The sequence below is a fragment of the Sylvia atricapilla genome, chromosome Z (genome assembly GCF_009819655.1).
Source record: "Sylvia atricapilla isolate bSylAtr1 chromosome Z, bSylAtr1.pri, whole genome shotgun sequence".
Lineage (NCBI taxonomy): Eukaryota > Metazoa > Chordata > Aves > Passeriformes > Sylviidae > Sylvia > Sylvia atricapilla.
The window spans coordinates 61987958-61993957 of NC_089174.1; positions in this window are offsets into that span (position 1 = coordinate 61987958).

Consider the following 6000-nt stretch of genomic DNA (forward strand, 5'->3'; position numbering starts at 1 on the left):
AAAAAAAAAGAATCACACCTGGTTACTTTTACTTGTAGACATCAAACTCTGTCAGGATAAATTTCATAAACAGAAAAAGACCCAACTCTTTGAGTGGTCACTGTGTAGGACACATGTGCATAAATCATGGAGAATCAGTGCTGACATCAAAGGTTTTCTAACCTGTGTTTTTGTCTCCTAGATCTAGAAATTTTTCTCTCTTTTAAACGGCCTCCTCTCTCTGTCTCTGCTGTGTGTCAAGAAGTTCAGTCTAAGTGGATAATCTCAAAAAGAAAGTTTTCTTTTCTTTGTTCTTTTCACTTTAAAAAATATGTTTATATAAAGTTAATATAAAGTTTCCTATTTGTGCCTAAGTCTACACATAACCTTGACTGCATGAGACACAGGTTCTGTAATGAAGGCCATGAGCCTATTATTTTTATATAATAGCATATTGAGTTAAATATCTATACAACTCTCCCTACATTCAAGGTATTAATTTAAATTATACAGAATTATTCGGTGATTTGTAAGACAATGTCAAAGATAAAAAAAAAAAAAAAAAAAAAAAAAAAAAAAAAAAAAAAAAAAAAAAATCTTGTGAGGCCTCCAGTAAAACAGTGGTAACTTTATAGGATACAAAAATACAGTCAGATCATTAAAACTATATATTTACTATTAAAATAGCTTTCTATTCTAAACAGATACTTTCCTTGTGTCCTTTGGCTTATCAGATATCTAGCATGTTTCTGAGATTTATGTAGATTATCTATTTATCTGTCTATATATTTATCTATCTACTTTATCATATTATGATCATTTATCTATTTTTATGTAGTTACACACAACCAAAATTTCAGATACACAGTTTCCAACTCCTTGTATTCCACTACAATCATATTTCAAGAAAAATGAAAAGAGAGCGAAAATGTGAACATATTTCAATCCTCTCTATTTTTTTCTTTAATCAAAAAATGCTAAATCAGCTGTTTGGACAAATTAGAAATATCAGTGATTTTTAAAGTTATCCTTTTAATTTATAAATCTTTATGACATCTGGTATCAAGTTTTAACATTGTTGTGTGAAAAATGACAGGCAAGAATCAAAATTCAGGGCCAAGGGGTTGGAAACCAAGTGCAAAACTAATTTTGGAAGACATAACTTCCCTGTTTTTTTAATTCTTCATAGTTTTAGGGCATTTATATCCACAGTACCCCAAAGCAATTTCCCTTGCACATTATTTTGATAACTCAGAACTGACACCGTTGCCTCAGCATCTTCATGATGCTGACAAAGGCTGTGTCATGTCGGTTATTGTCCCAAAACAAGAGGATTTTGTTTCCAATTCCTCAATCGTGACAATTAGGAGAAAACTTTGGTAGCTTAATAACCAGGGAGATGATCATGTGGGAGGCTCAGCTTCAAACCCAGGCTTTCTTATCTATCTGATCTTTCCTGATCCTTCTTTACCCCTGTGGAGGTGGTGTCTAAACATTTCTCTGCACACAGAAGTTGTAATGCTCAGTGATGCAGCACTTGCTGACACACCAGCAGAGCACCAGGACCTGCCCTTTGCTCAGGCTGCTCAGACCCTCGTGTCCTTTGCAAACCCTCTGAATATTTGCTATTTCAACATCCGTCAGTTTGCCACTGCTCTTATTGTGTGTTGATGTGTCTCAGTCTCCCCCATGCAAACAAATGATTCTGATCTCATAAGTGCATTCAATTATTTCCCTCATCAAAAAAAAAATAAAATTCAAAGAACATAATTACTAATAAGCATCAAAACCCATCCTGGATTCTCTTGTGCGCTGTTGCCTTACAATGCTGTGGATTTCCATCACAGTTTTCATACAGATTACAATTTTGCATCTCTATATACATATAGACTTCAATATACTTATGTATATCTAAGGTATATAAACTAGCATAGGAGCAGCAACATGAATAAAGAGCACAAAATATCAGTAGAAATGTACCTTCAGTCAATGAAGCACAGGACAGGCAGGAGGTAATTGAAAGCTGTATAAATTAGGATAGGGAGTGAATGGAAATACTGGAACCATATGGGAATTTTGGTCGTAAAGAATTGTTTAATCTAGTTGGGGAAGTCATAAAAGGAATTGATAACTAGAAGTTGAATTCAGAGAAAATACCACATTAAAAGGAAGACATATGAGGTTCGTAGCAATTAATCACTTCAGAAGCTTAATAGGAGGATAGGTAAAAATCACCATGTCATGACATTTTCAGTTTGGACAGTGGATGGCTTCCGAGAAGATATGCTTTAGCCAAGCAAAAGTAATTGGGTTCAGGACAGGAGCAGACATGAAATGAGTTAAGAACTGCCTAACTGACAGATCTCTGAAAGCAATTGTCAATGCAGAATTATGGACAAAAAATAGTGTTACTAGGGTTTCCTCTTATGCTATTCATCACTGATATGGAGGTAAAAATAAAACTACTTCTGATGACATTTGTAGATGACATTATGGTCACTGAAATAGCAAAGGATGAGAGTCCAGGATGGCCTGATGTAGCAAACACTGCCTGGCTTGGGCAAACAAATGTGTTTGATTGTAATAAAATGTTTCTTACAAACCCAGAACAAAAACCTGGACAAGCCTGGCACTGCCAGCTTTGAGTTTGACCTTCAAATCTGAAAGTGCTGGCGTGAGCCTTGTGGTGAATTTTAGAGGCTGTCTTTGGGTCTCACAGCCGCATTTTAAGACATATGGTGGCAAAACTGGAGAGGGTATAGAAAAGAGCAACAACAAAAAATACTTGGGGAAAATGGAAAAGAATATTTGAGGGCAAGGGATGAAGAATTGTGTTCAACCATTAGAAATATATATGATTATAGATGGAAAGAGGTGAGAAAATTAAATTATATCAAGGGACTGGACATAAGTACCTAAACTCTCAAGGACGAGGGTTGGGACCATTCTTCGCTTCAACATTACCTAAATAACAGTTTAATTGACTCATACCCACTGTAAATTGAAATAATTTCAAATGCTATTCGCACACTGCAATTGGAAGACCTCACTCAAATACTTGGGGCTCACTTTGGGGCTAAGGGTTATGCTGCCCACTTGCACTTCTGGATTTGATCTGAGATTCCTTTCTCGAAATAAAGTTTACCTGAATTAAATAGAATTATCCTTTAGCTTAAGCCAAGCTGAATCCCTGATGGGCTGGAGACAGTCTAGATGGTCTGCATGGTCCTTTCTGGCTTGGGAGCCTGGGAAATGAATTTGCAGGAGAATTGTTTAAATGTCTCTTGAACTTTTCCTGACAGCAACATGCATACAGTACATTTCTCATGGAAGCTGCCATGAAACAGCAAGCAAAGTCTTACTATTTCAAGGTGAAAATAGCCATCCAGTGACTAAAGAAACACTATCACAGGGTAGGTCAAATCATGACTTTTCCTAAGAAATTGTTGAACCCCTGAAACTAGAGGGTTTTGCTTGGCTCCTAACATTGGTCTGAGAATTTGGCTCAGAAAATTTCTCCAACCCAAGATGGATTTCTTGGTATATAAAGGGACACAGATTTGCCTTATGGTTAGATCCCACTGGTGATGTGTGATTTCATTTGCAGCCTGTTAAATCAGAGCTGATACCCAAATCTTGTCTTCTAGGCCACTGCTCCAAGAATGACACAGCTGGGAGTTCTTGGGTGGGTCTGTCACTGTATTTTATTAGGCTGTTCTTTTAGGCATGGATAACATTAATTGAATCAGAAATCATTGATTTATCTTGAACAAGTATGTTCTCCATCCCATGGAGAGGCTAACAATTTGTATTTCTCATGAAATAACACAGAATGCCCTTGTCTTTATTAAAATATGTGTACCTCATCATCCCTGAAAACAATCTCCTACAAAGCTCACAACAACAATAAAAGAATCAGAAAATGTCTTCTCTCTTTGTCTGTGTGATTTTCTTGGGCCAGTCACACAGCAGGAGACACAGACCACAAGATAAAATCAGCAGTAAGAGGGTGAGCTGAGGTTGGCCTCAAAAATTATTTGGAGGAAAAAAAGGAGCATGTTCACATGTCATTAGTAATGTGTAAAATCCTTCAGATAGCAATGGATAATATCCATATAGATATTAATCCATAGATAATATACATATGGTGAATAACCTGTTCTCAATACCTATACACCTTCTTTGTCTAAAAATGAAGTTATCTTAGCTTTTCCTTTTCTCTCAGGGCTTTGAAAAACTTGAAACATAGATGCTTAGATATGCTTAAATTATTTATCATTGTTGTGGGACATCTGATACTTTTGAAGATGGAAACATGAGGAACAAGATGGATCTCATTTCAGCATGGAGCTCCATCTGAACAGCAGTTTACAAACATTCTTCAGGGTGTTTGGCACCACGTGTCTGGACCAACCCCTGCCAGCCCGTGCACAGCGGGAACAGGATCCCAAAAGGCCAGGGTGCAATGTTGGACAAGAATAACTGCTGGTATTGAGCCTCTGTCATCTGTGTTGGATCTTGTCTCAGGGACAGCACTGGTCCCAGCCAGGCAGGGCAAACATCAGGTTGGTCAGTGCACAGAGGGGATGTTGGAGTCCTTACCATGCTCTAACACACTGCCTAGAAAGTAGATTATATTTGTCAGTTCCAGGTCTACAGCAGAGCCTCGGGATACCTAATTTTGCTTCTTCACCCTTTTCCTTGTCCATTAGTATTTCCTCCCAGACATTCCCAAGGTGACATCCAGCCTCAGCATTGCGTGGCACAGAGATGCCCTGATTCAGAGGGAGCATCCCAAGTGACCTGGCTCTCCACCCCAAAGGAAAGCCAGGCAAGGAATTCCAGGTCTGAACAACCAGCAGCTGATTGATTCCCTCTGTTCCAGGGAAAGTACAGCACAGGTTTTTAGCTCACACCTCGATCATTTATCAATGTTTTCTAATTACAGTTTCTTTACCACCGAGGTAAATTTTGAAAAAACCCAACTCAAACCAAAGCAAAACCCCCGAAAAAACTCCATCAAACAACCCAAACCTACACATGCCCGTGGGGCTGAGGCTCTGCACCGTGTGGGTGGTATCTGCCTCACGGCTACAATACTCGCCTGCTTTTTTAGTCCATTTCTGCACCAGCCTGTGAAATTTGCGAAGATTTGGGTGTTTTGGTTGACTAGCCATGAAGCATTGCCCTCTGCCGGCAGGTCGCACACCTGGCTGCGAGCGGCTCCTGCAGCACCTGCGCTTGGGAGGGGTTTAAAATCTCAACCGTTTTACGTAAGATTATTTAAGTTTTGGAAAAGAATAGAGGGCCGAGGGGAGAGAAAAAAAAAATCATCAGCACCAAAAGGATCATTTGTGTCCTTAGGATTTAACAAACAAATACTTTTTTCCCCTTTCTTTCTTTCTTTCCTTTTTTTTTTTTTTTTTTTTTTTTTTTTTAATTTTATTTTGGTGATGTTTTAGAATACCAACTGACAAAGCATTTCTTGCTACAGCTGCACAATTGTGCTCATGCAGCAGCATGTGGTTTCGAGAGAGATTCGTGATGCAGCCCCACTGTTCATTAGGAGTGAAACACAGACTAAAACCATAAATGTCAAAAAGTCACTGCCAATAAAAAAATTGTCAGAGAGTGCAGATGTCTTTGGTGCTAACTTGCCTACAACAGGGGCTGAGCAGTTCACAGTCTCCTAGAAAAACATTTATCCTCACAATCTGCAGGACTTGAGGGGGACTCCAATGCTCCTATTTTACCTACAAGGAGGCGAGGCATAAAACAACAAAGAAAGTTATTTACCTTGGGTTGCAATGGGAGCCTTGGGCAGAAGCTCTTGAATTCCTGTTTCTCACACCTTTCTAGTCCATATATGAGTTTTCCATGTTCTCGAGTTTACACCAATTCTGTCCAATCTAACCTATGAAGGGTTTAGGAAACAGGAGACATTTAAAATTTTTTTCACTTTGATGCAACTCTGCATTTTAAATAAATTATATAATACGGAGCAGGAAACTTCTACTGAGA